The sequence below is a fragment of the Chelonia mydas genome, chromosome 16 (assembly GCF_015237465.2).
Source record: "Chelonia mydas isolate rCheMyd1 chromosome 16, rCheMyd1.pri.v2, whole genome shotgun sequence".
In the NCBI taxonomy this organism is placed as follows: domain Eukaryota; kingdom Metazoa; phylum Chordata; order Testudines; family Cheloniidae; genus Chelonia; species Chelonia mydas.
Window position 1 is genome coordinate 13,453,036 of NC_057857.1, and position 16,168 is coordinate 13,469,203.

Genomic DNA, 16,168 nt, shown 5'->3' on the forward strand with positions numbered 1-16,168 from the left:
TCTTGAATTCTAGTCCCATCTGGCTCTGTGGCCTTGGGCAAGTCCCGTAATCCCTCTGCTGCAGTTTTCCTAACTGTAAAATGGAATTAATAATATGTGCCTAATTTACTGGGCTGCAGTAAGGATTAATTAGGTATAAGTAGGGCCCTACCAAATTCACAGCCACGAAAAACACGTCACGGACCATGAAATCGAGTTTCCCCACATGAATCTAGTTTTTTGTATGCTTTTACCCTATACTATACAGATTTAATGGGGGAGACCAGTGTTGCTCAAATTGGGGGTCCTGACCCAAAAGGGAGTTGCAGGGGGGTCGCAAGGTTATTTTAGGGGGGGTTGCAGTATTGCCACCCTTACTTCTGCGCTGCCTTCAGAGCGGGGCAGTTGGAGAGCAGTGGCTGCTGACTCAGGGCCCAGCTCTGCAGGCAGCAGCGCAGAAGGAAGGGTGGCGATACCAGACCAGGCCACGCTTACATCCGCGCTGCTGCTGGCAGCTGCTCTGCCTTCAGAGCTGGGCTCCCGGCCAGCAGCTGCTGCTCTCCAGCTCTGAAGGCAGGGCCACCGCCAGCAGCAGTGCAGAAGTAAGGGTAGCAGTACCGCAACCCCCCCTACAATCACCTTGTGACCCCCCCCCCGACACACACACAACTCCGTGTTGGGTCAGGACTCCTACACTTAAAACACTGTGAAATTTCAGATTTAAAGAGCTGAAATCATGACATTTATGATTTTTAAAATCCTATGACTGTGAAATTGACCAAAATGGACCGTGAATTGGGTAGGGCCCTAGATATAAGGGCTGGGTATTACATCAGCTTTTGGGGGATTGCTTTATGTGTGGATTGGTGTATATCTGAGTGGACAATGTAAATGATGGTATCACTTGTATTTGGGTTTCCCCCTAGGATAAAATGGAGAAGAGAAACCTGCATGTACTCCTGAATCTGGAGAGTAAACTTTCCCCATAGAAGATGGGATAAGGAGGATGACCACAGGCTGCTAGTCTCAGGTATCAGCGGAGGTAAGTGAGTACTCCATCATGTCAATGTAGCTCTTTAAGAAACTAGTGCTGTCTCATACTTTTGATTCGCCTTCTTGGAAGAAATATGGACTTGGACATTATGGTGGATGAGATGGGTGATAATCGCTAGTGGATCAGGCAGTGATGCTATCACTACCACTGTTATTACTATATGCTACGTACTTTGCAGAACTTAACTGGTCAGACCGTCAGCTGGTGTCTAATTGGCATAGGTCCCCTGATTTCAATAGTCATTTTATACCAGCTGAGGATCTGACCCATAGACAATGCTGCTCCTGTGAGAGGTGAGGCATGACAAATGAATACAAGCAAAACCCAGCGGAGAGGGGACAGCACAAGCAACAGGAACGTGTGGCTGTTTAGAAAGTTTTGCACCCATTGTAGGTTTTTTTATTTTTATGTTAACTTTCTTTGTACTAAATGTTGTGTTCTGGTAATAGAGGCAACTTCGCAAACTGCTGACTTTTATTAAGGGTTGAATCCAACGGAGGAAGATAATGGGCCAACTCCAGCTCATGTTGATTTCAATGGAACTCCAGCCACTAACCTCCCCACACCTGTTGCACATGCACACAACTGATGCAAGGTTGGATAGAATCAAGGAGGAATGGTTATTGCCATGATGGTATTGGGCCTAAACTGCAAAACCTGGATTGGTACCAAAAAGGCTTTCCGGATCTGGGTTCAGTTCAAAGACCAGGGCCATTTAAATTAAGACCTGGGCTTAGATTTCAAATGCGCCAAAGCCCAGAGCAAACCTGTAGAGTGTCGGTCTCCTACACCCCAGCTGCCTGGGTAAATTGAAGGGGACCTAGAGGGGATGGACTATCTCGGTTTCCAATAGTTTGACTCCTGCACTAATGCTCTGTAAATTGTTCTCCTGCATGGGGACAGAACTCTCTCTTTGCCCCCATGCCCTTCTCTTTTAGAGAAACTTTCCAACCAGTATGGCTCAGAGGAGGCTGTTTATCTCCAGCTTGCCTGTTCCTCCCCTCCTCCCCCGCCCTGTCTCCCCTACTTCCTCATTCCCACCGCAGCAGGGTTGAGCAAGAGCCGGATGGAGCCCTCCTCTGGCTCAGGGTGAGGCTGAGGGGGCCTTGGAATCCAAGTTCCGTTTTTCATACACACAAACAGGCTGTGATGAAACTCCTTCTCTGGGGCTGTTTAGTTGCAGCATCCACACGCAGGGCACGCTGGAATTAATCATCCTCGCTGGAGACCTGCTGCAGAAAGCTTTAACCGTGGAAAGGGCTTTTTGAAATGTTTGGTTGAAATCTCAAAGCAGTGAAGATCCCCGTAAGGGCGTGATCCAAAACCCAAGGAAAGATACCTAATGACTTCAGTGGGCTTTGGTTCAGACCCTAGGGCTGGGATTTTTGGGAGGACCCAGGCCCTGTAAAAAGGGGGCCAGATTTTCTGTAGACCTCAGTACATAGGGTCATATTTCAACGGATCTGCGTGTAAATGGTCTCGGTGCCACTAGATGGGACAGAACACCACACCCAGGAGGTGTGTGCGTTACATCAGCACCCATCATGCACTGAACGTGCCTCAAAGGGAGTTACTTCGTGCTGAGCAAGTCTGCAGACCTGGCCGTTATTTGGGTTCCTGAATGGGAACATGAACGCTTTTGTAATCCTGGCCAAACGTTTTCTAGCAGCAATAACTAGCTCGGGTCCTGGTGAAATATCTACTAGTAACGTTTCCCGTCTTTTTGTTTCAATGGGTAGAAAGCAGAGAAATAGCCTGAAGCAGGAGGGCTGGACCTGGATCCAGATCCTGAAGTTTTAGTGCTTTGATCCAGGATTTTGCTTTGATCCATCAAGAGAAAAGGATCAATTGCAAACTTTGGATTGGGTCCAAAATTCCCCAAAGTTTGGAGAGGTTCAGATCTAGTAATCTGTGACTCCAAGTACTGATGTGGGACCCATCACTGTAGCTATCTGAGTGCTTAGGGGGTTGGTTCTGGCCCATCTCTAATAGAAAGCGGCATGGCAAGAAAAGATCAGCAATTTTCCCAGGTTGCCATAATAAGCGTGTCTTTCCCCTGCTTATATTTTCCCTGGTGGATCTGGTACATCCCTCTAGTGGATGTGGCATATTCCTTAGTTTTCCAAACAGCTTCTCGTTGTTGTTGTGTATTTGCATTGCGGTAGTGCCTAGGACCTCATTGCACGAGGTGCTGAACAAACACAGTAATGTTGATGCAGGGCTTTTGAGCTCTAAAACACAAACACTCAATATTATGAGCCAGTTTCTGCTTTCCTTTCTCCCCCGCAAATTTGGACTGAGCTCACCGGAGCCACGTCCTGTTCCCAACCAAATCCAGGACAAAACTGCCATCATCTTCACTGCCGCCTAGAGGTGGCCTTTTTCTCCAGCTTGCCTGCCAAGTTGGAAGATGCTTACGCAATGTCACTGTTAAGACTGGGTCAACTGTTGTTCTTCAGTCTGAAAACTCCAAGTCCTTATGGACCCCTGTGCTATCATAGTGCTTCTACATCCTGTGATCCCATTCACTTGCTCTTACGCCTCTTTCCAACCTGAGCGCACGCGTGCACACACGCTCGCTCTCTCTCTCCCCCCTGTGCCACCCCCCTGTATTATTAACGGTTGTTGAAAGCACGAGGCCAAATTCTGCCTCCAGTTGCACCTGTGCAATCCGTCTGGACTCGGTGAGGTTTCTCAGGGTGAATCTGGAGCCAGAGTTTAGCCCTGGACCCCAGAGTTAGTGGAATTGTTACAATCCATCCCCTGGGGCTCATGCAGTGTGTTGCTAGCATGGCATTGTCCCTCCCGTTGGACCTGGTCAAGGGAAGGAAGGGCCAAGGGAAGGAAGAAGGCCTATTTCAGCCAGAGCTGTTCTCCGCTCCCCACCCTGCCAGGGCAGGATGCCATGGTGGTTCTCCTTCAAAGGATTTTTTTTTTTTCCTTTTTTGCTCCTAGCTGTGAGCCTGCCCTGGGTACATCTTATAAAAGTGAACCAGTTCTGGGCTGCCTAGTTAGCCAACAGAAATGTGGCTGACAGTCCGGGGGGAGTGCTCGAGCAGGTTAGCTAATGTAGCTAGCATCACAGACACTGTACCCAGACTCCTCAACGGCGGACAGTCATTTGGGATCTGATCCAAAGCCCAATGGGTGTGTTGGTCTTGTTCCCTGTATAGCAGGCCCCATATGGTTTGTGCTCTCTGCCTGGTTGCGGACCCCAGAGGTGGCTGCCTTTCTTTCGGTGTTCTGCGGGCAGAGTTTCTGATGCACTTTGGGACCTTTTCGGGTTTATTCTTGAGCTGAGTCCAGAGAGATGCTGAGCGCCACCATTTCCCGTTGAGTTCAGTGGGAGCTGCACGCAGGGCAAGCAGGTGTGCAGCACCGTTCAGGATATGGCTCCATTCTTCAATTATTTTGCACTTTCTTTCTGCCTATGTCCGTTTCTCCCTCCCCCTCCCTCTCTCTCGTGTTCCCTGCCCAACGTCCCCCTCTTTGCTCCTGTCTCTTTCTAGTGTTTTCTTTTTCTCCTCTCTCCCTTGTTTTTCATGTCTCTCTCTCTGCTTTATTCTGCTCAGAGCACAATGTAACCCCAGTGTATGTTCGCCCCTTTATCCATTTGTGGAATAGCCACAAACCCATCGCAATTTCCTCAAACTTAGTCGCTGTTCAGAATTATTCAGTACGTTATTTTATTAATCTTTGTAGCTCTCCAGACTGGTCACCCACAGATCTCTGCCATTGGCTCTCTGAGCTGGGTTGGTGAGTTGTGATTGGTCTCAGAAAGGTCACCTGGGACTGTTTGCGTTCCGATTGGGTGGGTGCCCAAGCACTTTTGGCATGTGCATTATAATGAAAAATTCACAGCTCCATTGCATAAGCCTTACTCAGTTGGGGAGCAGCAGTCCCTTTGACACCAATGGATCTACTCATGTGAGTAAGAGCTGGCTAACATGAGTAAGAGGAGCACAATCTAGACCTCAGTTCCCATGCATAAGCAAGTCTACAACCTTGAAATTTGCTATCTGCAAGCGGTTGTGTCTGCAAAACCTGGATCTCCCGAGCGTTCCTCGGAAGCCTCAATGAACCCGCTAGAAAATTGGAGAGAATATGCACAGGGCGGCACTTGCATTATTTGTTCTGTTCCAGAGAAAGAGCCTGACTCAACCCTGGTGTAACTCTGCTGAGGTCAATAGTTAGAGCTAGAGTCATCCCAGCGAAGTCGGGGGAATTAGGGTCACCGTCCTCCCTGGTGTAACTGAGTCAATGGAGTTAGGGACAGATCCATCCAGGGTGACACATGGTGAGCTCGGGCCAAATCCTGACTCTGGCCCATTGAGTAACAGTTGGGAGGTGGCGGTGGGGGGGGATGATTGAATCCCAGCTCCAGAGCCCCCTGCCTTGGATGGAAATGGCCCCGGCAAGACTTCTTAGGGCTCAGTGGCCGATGGCGTCGTCCCCTCTGTGGCAACCTCTGGTCGCACATCTGGAAGATTTGAGGTTGGGAGGGGCAGGCTCTCACTAGCTGGCAGGCAAGATTGCATGCGGCTGCTTTTAACGGCTCTGGAAACCTTCAGCACCTGTCCTGCCCCACCCCCAGTTCTTGCAAGCCCCCCAAAATGCATTCTTCTTCGCAGTTGCTGTTATTTGTAACCTCCACTCGCCTCGCCTCTCTCCAGCTCCCTCCCTCCCTCCCTCTCTCTGGGGGGAAAAAAGGTCATTGCGCAAATGATTAGTCAGAGCTCAGTTGCTGTAGCAACCAGCTGCTGTAACTGGGACAGGCATGCATCGAGGACAACAGAGAGGTCGACCATCAGCGAGTGCTGGGGAGCTGAAAGCCTTTGTATTTGCTTTCAAGAGCCGGCAAGCCAGGCAGCGCAGAGCCCCCTGCTCCACGCTGTGCGCAGGGATGCTCCTTGGGCCTGGAGCGTCACAGAGAAGCCTTGGCAGCCTGATTAATTTTAAAATAATAATAATTAATAAAATAATTCTTTTCTCTCCCCCCCCCCCCTTTGCTTCAGCCTCTGTGTTTCCAAAGGAGCCATTGCGACCCTGATGTTCTCCCACTTCCATGGGCTCCGCCGGCTTTGTCTTCCCAACCCCGACCTTCACTAGTGGTGCCTTCTCTTTCCCCGTCCTCCTCCTCCTGGATTGGCGCAAGCTGCCTTGTGCCCACAGCTTGTCTTGTCCAGGAGGGAATCTCTTCCCCGTGCAGATCAGTGGACGCGGATGGAATCTGGGACTCCTTCCCCCTCCGTGCTCCCTGATGCAGTGTGGGCCTCTGCTCTGGGTGATTGGTTTTTTTTCCTTCCTGCAGCTTTCTGAGTTGGTGATCTGCGAACATCTCTAGAAGGAGGGGCGTGGGGAATCAGTGTCCTCTCTCAGCATCTTCCTTATGCAGTGTGAACTCCAGGTCCTCCGGATCTTGGCAGAGTAACGGGTGCTTACCCTCCTGGCCTGGTTAATTTCCATCTCCGGCCTGACACCTTATATGTTCCCCCAGCAGTTTCAGCTTGGATGTGATTCTTCTTTACTTCCTGTCCTAAACCCTTTTGTGGGCGTTGCTGTGCAGCGTGAGCTGCTGCCCGCTACCACAGGGGTGGTGGCTTTACATTGGTGGGTGGTGCAGTGTCTCTTAGTTAAGAAGGGACGGGGGGTGGTTGTAATGGCTGTGGAGGTGGATTCTTTGTCCAGGAGGCTGATGGATGCAAACCGACCCTGTGGTTCACTCTAACTGCCTGACTAATCCAGTCTGTGCTGCCTGGAATCCCTGCACGTGGCCTCCCGAAGTCAGAGCCGGAACTAAGCAGGCAAGGAAGGCACTACATTACATGGCTAAGTACCAACAGCTCCCACTGGCTTCAAATGGAGCTGTGGGTGCCCCACGTCTCTGAAAATCAGGTCCTGTGTAAAGTGATTCCCTCCCTCACAGGCCCCTGAAGTTACACCATTAAAGTCAATGAGGGCTTTGCCACGGGCTTTAATGGGCTGTGGGTCAGACCCATGTTGCTCCGGGATCGTTTTGGATGAAAGGAGTTCCATAGACTGCACTGCTTGTTAATGTGTTTGAAAGATGCATGCGCCAGCTGGACAGGGTGTCAGGGATCTTGCTCCACTCCAAACCCTGCTGTTTGCTGTCTCTCTTCTGCAGTCCACCAAGGATCCTTCTGCAATCCCCCAAGGATTGCTGCATGGGGAGATATTTCCCTAGGAGAGCCAGTCACTAACTCTCTGTGCCATCTCTCCCTGCAGGTTAAACTGCTCCCATCAGACATGCTGTCACAAATGTCTAAGGGTCCCCTGTTGTGTTCAGGCAGCATCAGACTAGCGTCCACCAAAACATTTGGGCCAGAGGGGCTGTGGGCCCAGTGCTGACACAGAGCAGTGATATAGGAAGGGTTGAGTAGGGAAAAGGCCAACCTGACGATTGAGTGCCCCACACCCTACAAGACCAGACCCCACGTCAGCCAGCCCTACATTGGGTTGAAGGAGCCAATCCCCAGGGTAAAGATTTAAGAAACCGTTCTCTAAGGGGGAAAGATGTGGTGGGCATTGAAACTGTGGTGTTGGACTGGCATCTGCTGTGGCAGTCCAGAGCGCAGATGCTAAGGTGAGGACAGCCACATGGCCTGTCTCTTACTCTCCATGTACAGCACTTGGCCCAATGCAGCCCTAATGGCATTTGGGGCATCTAGGCCCGTCTGTTATACAAATAATAGTAATACCTAGATGGAGAAATCCTATACACTCCAAAGATTAAAGATTTTATCTATGGGACCTAAGCATTCAAGATGATCCTATGGGTCTTAATCCCAGCTTTGCCCCTGATGTGCCACATGTGCCCTTGAACAGGTAACTTAACCCCCCAGAGCCTCAGTTTCCCTATGTGTGTCATGGGGATTATACTTACCTACCTCCAGAGCAGGGTTGGGAGGATGAGTTCACTGATGTTTGCAAAGTGTTGAGATCCTTGGAAGGAGGGTGCTAGAGAAGAGCAAAGTGTTGTGTTACCTCAGTATGATGATGCTGTGAATACTGTTAGGGAGAAGGCCAACTGAACATGTGTGGAGTTGGGATAGGTGAGTAGCTTCAGGTTGGGTTTCCCGGGGTCTCGCTGCTCTAGACCGACATCTGAACACTCATCTGGGAAGCTGGAGGCCTAGGTTCCTAGCCACAGGAAATGATTTAACTGGAGCTCTGTGGGAGCAATAAGCTCAGACTGTTCTGTTTTGGTGCAGAAAATGTCCCAAGTGCCCGCAAATGGAATATCCCGTAAATGTCAGAAGAAGGGAGAGATCACTATGATATAACAGAAGCATGTTTCGTCCCCATATTGTAGCCACTAAGGTAGAAGGGAGTGTCTAGTGTGACTGAAAAGTTCTAATTTCTTTATTATGGTAGTTTTATTTGATTTATTATTATATTGATGATCATTACAGTGTTGCCAACTCTTATGATTTATATCGTGAGTCACACAGTATTCGGTGCTTTTCTTAAAGCCACAGCTCCGGGAGTCATGTGATTAGGTGAAAATCTCAGCTTTCATTAAAAAAAGATTACATTTCTAGATCTCATGGTTGTGGAGAAAAGCTTGAAAGCATGGCCTGAGTGTCGCCTAAAGGCTTAAAAGCCAGAAGGCAAATGCAAAATAACCCAATATTTATATTTTTTTAAATTCTTATGATTTAGGGTAGTGGGGGGGTTGGCTCATGGTTTCTGAATGCTCAGGGCTGGCCATACCGTTGTTACTTATTTACATTGATTAAAATTGTGTGTTCCTTCATATGCACTCAGGAAAACAAGCAGTTTCAGATTAGGTAGTTGACTAATAATATTTCAGGCTAAAGCAAATGACAAAGCACGAGTGAATATCAGGTCTCCACAAGAGAGAAGAAAACCCACAATGACTCACCCTGAAACAATGTGAAACACAAAATGGTGCTCTCCTCCTAGCTTCGCCCAGCAAACCGAATGACCTCTCCTTTCGGTTACATTGCTTCACGCACCACAATGTATGTATTATTCATTCTGCTGTTCTACCTATCTCTACGCCGCCCCCCACCGGAGAAGATTCCCCAAGTGCTTTACAAGCTACCGATCGGTACATGTGGGTCCTCTGACATGCAGCCAACTCTGCGGTGGAGCACAGCTATCATAAAATGCATACCAGGCTGCATGAGAGCAACGGGGAGGATTGGAAATTTTGACCAAAGGCACTGGGGCAAACCCTGGTTCGTAGGAAGAGTGGTCTGGGAGTTCTGCTCTCCATACAGAGCAGACCGGCATTCTCTTTTTAAGGTCGGAGCTGAAAGGCCCTTCGCTGACCAGTAAACTGCATGGAAGGCGATGCCTCTAGCTCAGGGACACAAAGAGATGCAGCAGCCATGTCAGGATTTGACCCTGTGGGCTCCAGGGAATGTCATAATTTCAAACCTCAGGCCTAGCCCGTGCAGCCATCCCCTCCATCAATGAGATACAGCATATTTCCAGCCAGCCATCTTTCATACGCTGCTCAGCCTTAAGCAGCACTGCTGAACGCCTCGGAGGCCAGGCCCTTGGGAGCGACCATCTCGAAAGTTTGCCTGGCCAGATCCCCTGCAATAGGGTTGCCAATTTTGCATGGGCGTATTCCTGGAGGTTTTATCGCATGACATAATCTTGAATTGAAGATTAATCTTTGATTCCTGGAGACTCGAGGACAATCCTGGAAGGTTGGCAACCCTACCCTGTAAGCACACCTATTGGGCACAGTGAGTAGACACACTTGGAACAGGAAAAATAGATCAGGCCAACCCCGCAAATCCAGTAAACTCAGCCCATTCCCAGCCCAAGCAGATGTGGTGATGACCATTTCCGGGGCGAGAGGAGGTTCAGGCAGTGCTAGAAGCGGAGGGTTGGTTTTTATTACAAACCGCGGTCAGTAAAGACTAAGGGGGAGATGAGCCAGCTGTGACAGTCTGGGGGATATGCCCGCATCTGCGCACAAGTTTCCTTGTTTAGTGACCACCATGTTGTATTTCATTCTCAGTTTTGAATGTAGCCTATAGTGTGGCTTTGAGCCTTCATTTTATAGCTGGAACTTGACGCTTACTGGAGAGACTAGCTAAGGTGTGTCTTCACTGTGCATTTAACTCAGGCCCTTACCTGGGTGTTAGCCCATCCCCCTACCATCCACAGAGAAAAACCTTTTACCTGGTTCTTGGAGGTGCTTTAAGCTCAGGCTAGCTGGCCTGGCTGAGGGGGTGGGTAAGAGTCCAGGCTGCCCTTTAACTTGGCTGAAACCTTCCCATGTTGCAATGAGAACACAGGCTAAATCACGCAAGTGCTGATTTGTCCTCCAGTGACTTCTCACAATTTCCCCCTAAAGAACAGAGAAGTTCTCCCACAATTATCAGGAAAGAATCCTGGAGCATCTGAGCCTAAAGAACCATGGGATTATGTCGCCAAACACGTGTGCATGAGTGCAGAACTGGGGAGGACACAGTAGTGTGGGTATGGCTTTGCAGTAGGACTCCCACACCCGGGTGAGACTGACTGGGGTGCTCAGACCCAAGTGCTGATTACCTGTCTAACTCGGCAGGGAAGATCCCATGAGTGATCAAAGGCCATCAGTGTTGAATGGCTGTACCCCAGTAGGCAATGGGTTTGCTACCGGCAGAGCCATTGACTTGGAAGGACTCTGCCCCGATGCTGGTTGGAGTCTGGAAATTCCACAGTGGAAGTGCAGGGACAGGAAAGGTGTCAGAGGTTGTTTCAAAGAGGAATGCCCTCTAAGCAAAGGGGAAGCCATTCTGCTGCAGGACTCGGACCAAACCCAGGGTGAGGGCACGGAGGGGAAGGTGTGCTGGAGCCTGCTGTTTTCCTAAGGTCTGTAACTGGTGCTGTTCAAGAGGAAGTGTGTTCACAGGTGCTGGGGGTGCTGCTGCACCCCCTGGCTTGAAGTGGTTTCCATTGTATACAGGGTTTACAGTTTTGGTTGAATGGCTCTCACACCTCCACTACAAAAATTGTTCCAGCAGCCTGAGTGTGTTTGTGGTTAAGAAATTGCTTTGTTAGAGTCAGGTGAGATTTAGGGGTTGGATCTGGTCCCAACAGTCTGGGGTCTGCCCAGAGAGCAGGATGAGGGTAGTTTTGGGGACGGTCCATGATTCCGACATACAGAGCACACCCAGAAAGGGAACCCGGTTCTCTCCCTCTCTGTTTATTGCATAGTTGAATAGAGCAACATGTTCCCAGCCTAGAGGACTGTAAGTAGAATGTGTTTTGTGCACTGAGCAGACCCTTTGCAATACTAGTGTGCCTGCTTACCTGGCTAAATTTTTCTGCTTCTTCCCAGAGCAGTGGCATCTGAAAGAGTGGGATGCATACCCATCTATCTGTGTGTGCTTACACTTCATGCTTTACTCTTTCCCATCCAGTAATGGTCTAGACTGGATGCTGTCTAGACACAACATGAAGCCTCTTAGCCTTTCCAAAGGCTCTTCATTTCCCAGTGTGGCTCCCCACAGCAGACATGCACTGATTTGATTCCATTCTGGGCGCAATGCAGGATGACACTGTTGATTCAGGAAGCTCTATCCAGTTGGGGTCCTGTGCACCTCTCTCCTTGGCTTTTACCCCAGCCATTGACATGAATTGGGGCCACTAAGGCTTTCAGTCCCGACATCTGAGCGCTGGGGATGGAGTTTTTTCAGTGCTGGCTCTGAAATAACATTTATTAGTGTGGCCGAGCCTCCCTTTGCCAACCTTCATGGGACACGGAAAAGATTCTCAGGAGTCTGCAGAGGGCGAGAGTTTGTTGGGCACATGGAGATGGTCTTGTTGGACTTTAAAAGAAGTGTTCTCATGCAAGCGTCTGGTGCATTAGGTAGATGCGTCATGTAAATTACAGTAAACAAACCACACCAGCCTGAGGCCTTCCTTTTAAAATTCCCCCATTAACTAGTCTGCATTCCCCAGAAGAACCCCACTTGTGAATATTTGACAGTAATTCACATCGAAACCAGAAAGTGAGTTTTCGCCTGGGGGTCTGGTTCCATCCTACAAGGCTTTCCAGCCCGAAGAGAAAAGCATAAGACCTTTCTCTACCCTTTAAAGCCTCCCTTAGTTGGCCCCATCCCGGTGTTTAAAATTTCATCTTGCTGCGCTGGTTCTGCTCTGAACGTCAGTAGGGTTTCTGGCAGGAGCTGGGTTTTGGCTGCATCGCTAATGGCTCACATGGAGCTGGTGTGACACCTTTATAAATGCTATGGTTTTGGAGAACAGGAACTGACCTCCTGCAACCTCTTGCACGTTACAGATTAATTGCCGCATTCGCAGTCATGTGCCACCTCCCTTAGGCTTGGATTGAGGGGCCTTCCGGCTGCTACTTTGCTCTGGCTGGGATCAGATGATTCCCTTAGCTGACGTGCGTCAAGGGAAATCCACCACAGAATGAATGTGGGAGCCAGTCTCAGAATAAGGACTCTTGTTACCGTTGCTAAGGGTTTTGGCTTAGCTCCCATCTTAGCCGTAAGGCTATGAGCATCCGCCCAACAACCAGGGTGAAGTTTATCAAAAACATTCTACCGCCACAGCAAGGTGGTGTAAATGGGGGTGATTCCCCCTTAGAAAACATCTTCGGAGAGCGAAGAAGGAGGGCCATTCAGACATTCCACTGGCCAGAGGCCATAGTCACGCTTATCCGGATGAGTTCCCCATCAGAGACTTTGTGGAAGAAGCCCATGATTACAGGGGGTCCCAAAGGGAAAGAGTTCACCTTCTCTGCAAACTGGGGATGCCACTGGAAGGCTGGTGGGGACCACTGGAAAACAAGGAAGATGAATCCCTATGGAGACCTGTTCGTGCTTTCCTAATATATTAGTGATTGGGTGCCTAAGTCTTACCAGAAATGCCTGGAGTGAAATCCTGACCCCACTTAAGTCAATGGGCTTTTTGCCACTGACTTCAGTAGAGCCAGGATTTCACCCCTGCTGTCTCAGCAGAGAGCGGGCTTGCAGTCCAGTTGGCCCTAAAATGAAGCTGGTGTTACCGCAGGGCTTGAGCTTACAAGCCAAATGCTCTCTTGTAGAGGTGTAACCCCATTGTGTTGCTAGGGGTGCACTAACATAACTGAGAACAGAATTTGGCCCTGTCTCGGGGACTAGGGCTATGCTGAGAAGGCTGGTTTCTGGAGAAGTAAGAACATGACCCTGTCCACACTGGACTATATCCTGTCTGCAGTGGAGTTTGTTTGAGTACAAAATTAAAACTAAGTAAATGCTGCATAAGGGCTTCAGGGTTTGGCCATTTCTGTTAGTCTTCTTTAAAGAAAACCTTTCTTTTTTATATGGAGTTTGCCTCTTCCTGGCTTCTCATTTTTTATGATTTTTCCCACTCGTGCCATTTAAAGACTTCTTATTGGGTCTCGGCACGAACTCGGCGGCCAGGCTTGCTTTGGTTAATTTCAAATGTTGCCTACATAAATTGGTGAAGGAACTATTTGTTTTATAGACGTAAGAATGAGAAACCAAGGGAGTGATCTAGCTTTCACAGCCCTTTCTGGGCCTAAACTGTTGCGTAGGGCTCCTTTGTGCCATCAGACAGTTGCCGTGTGATGGTTAAAATAATTTCTGTTGTAAAGCATGTTTGGATCCTTAAGGTTGAAGATGCCATTTGGGATTAGACCAAGTCTCTAGGACACAGGCCATAGTATGGGGTAAGGCGTTGCTGGAAGCATCCCAAGCTGACAGCTGGCGTGGGTAGGTATAACTCCCCTGCGAGGGCTGTACCTGATTACGCGAGTGGTGAATTCGACCCAGATCTCTAACAATAGCAAGGGGGGGGTGTGTGGAATCAAGCATCAAAATGGCATGAGGGGAATGACGCAAGGAAGGTGAAATATCAAAGGGAGAGAGGAAGTGCATAGCAGGAGAAAGGGAAACAGATGAGAGAACAGCAGGAAGTGACCTCACGGAGCCGGGAGGGGGTGGAGAATCCAACAGCAGAGATGAAAGGGAAATAGGAACAGGATACAGATGGGACAGGCAGTGCTGGGGGTGTCGGCTAACGAGTGCTGCTGCCCTCGTGTTCCAGCTGTCTAGGCTTGCAACGGAGTTTGGGTCCTGCTGTTATACTCACACGCAGGCTCAGCGCTGTCCTTATATCTTGCAAACAATAGGCTGGATTGAGCCCAGGGCGATGCCCGCTCCTGCCAACGTAACCTCAGGTGCAGGGCTCCCGTCCATGGTAAGGCTGCCTGTTGGGGAGGCCATGGCAGCCGCAAACACCCCTGCTTGGGAATGGACTGATGCAGTTCATCACCTCCGCAATGGGACCCCTGTTGTGGCTCTGCTTCCTCTCCCCTGAAGTTTCTATCTGTCGCCCTCCCTCTGAGTGATTCCGTCCTAGAGAACATGGGGCCAGGTTGGTGCAGGAGCTCCTTGCCCCAGCCAGCAAGAGTGGATCTGACCCTATCGTTTTCCGGCTTCCAGACTCCCTTGGGCTCCTTCTCGGTTCTAACGCTGACTATGGGAGCTAGCTGAGCCTGTGTCCCCTTCTTGCCATCTTCTGGATGAGAACTATCCAGAGCTGACTTTAATGCGTAATGAGCAGAGTTCTAACTGGGACCCCAGGTGATTGTCGGATGTCAAAGGCATTGGACAAAATGCATTGGATAGAGCAGAGATGCGTGTGGAACAGGCCATCCTAACCCCCTTGAAAGTGACATCTGGAACAATCACTCCTGAGGAGAAGACTGGGCTGCTGCCTCCTTCCTGCCATCAGTTTTCCTTGCCGATCCAATAGCCCATGAGGAACTAAGCCTGATGTGGTTATCGGCAGCTCAGGTTCACTGCAGATCAGACATTTCTGCTGGCAATTTGTGCATTATAGAACCATCTTCCCAGCGCCGGGATGGGGGTGGTGTTTAAAGAAAGCTTGGGGGGGACGCGGTACTTAAAACCTTCCATTGCACAGAGCAAGGACTAAAAGGATTCGTGTCCTGAAAACTGAAGCTTCCTATTGAGAGGAGGCACAACTGAATCCAGCTGGAGATGCTTCCCTGAAGTGCTCTTACCTCAGCCCATGGAAGAGAGACTCCCTAAGTTGATGGACTTTTATTCCCATGAAGAGGTGTTTTTAGTTGAAAACCAGCCTTTTAAAAAACATGAAAAGTTTTGTTGGTTTTTGAAAAATTCTCAGCAGCATGGAGTTTTTCTACTTTTTCACAAAACAGCCCATGATCTTTTTAAATCAATATATTTTTTTCCAAATTTTATGGGCATTTTTTATTTCCCCAAAAAGCCCCTGCAAAAATAGAAACCACTAGTTTTCAAAATTATTTCCCTGTTTTCCAGCCACCTCAGGTTTGCACTAAGCGTTTGATGCAAGAGAGCTTTGAAAACAGGGGTCTTTCTCTCCAAAGGGAAAGATTTTTCATTTCCAATATTGAGTTCACAAGATCACCTTTCCCATTCGGAGCTCTGAGGTTTCACGAAAATGTTTCCATCCAAAAGCCAATGCCTGCAGGGGCTCCTGGTGCCTTCTCCAGCAATGGACCGGGACTGGGAGAATATTCAGAAATAGTCCCTTAGGCTTCACCTGAACCTGTGCCCAAACAGAGATGAATATAGGCGTGTACAAGCATGGGTGTTGATCCATGTATGGGACAGGGTGGTAAGGTTGGCAGTTTTTCTAGTGGTTTGAGCAGGGAACTAGAATTCACTGCTCCTGGATTCTGTTCACAGCTCTACCACAGCCTTGGTGTGTGTCATAGAATATCAGGGTTGGAAGGGACCTCAGGAGGTCATCTAGTCCAACCCCCTGCTCAAAGCAGGACCGATCCCCAATTAAATCATCCCAGCCAGGGCTTTGTCAAGCCTGACCTTAAAAACTTCTAAGGAAAGAGATTCCACCACCTCCCTAGGTAACGCATTCTAGTGTTTCACCACCCTCTTAGTGAAAAAGTTTTTCCTAATATCCAACCTAAATCTCCCCCACTGCAACTTGAGACTATTACTCCTTGTCCTGTCATCTGCTACCACTGAGAATAGTCTAGATCCATCCTCTTTGGAACCCCCTTTCAGGTAGTTGAAAGCAGCTATCAAATCCCCCCTCATTCTTCTCTTCCGTAGACTAAACATCCCCAGTTCCCTCAGCCTC

General features: G+C 49.2%; 1 protein-coding gene across 1 annotated transcript in view; it reads left to right on the forward strand.

The window, feature by feature from the left end:
* The first annotated feature begins 910 nt into the window (after positions 1-910).
* Positions 911-16,168, forward strand: part of NTMT1 (N-terminal Xaa-Pro-Lys N-methyltransferase 1) — a 123,147-nt gene continuing 107,889 nt past the window's right edge. The window contains exon 1 of the mRNA XM_043530739.1: positions 911-1,021. The gene's annotated coding sequence lies outside the window, so the exon portion shown is untranslated. The remainder of the gene's footprint in view (positions 1,022-16,168) is intronic.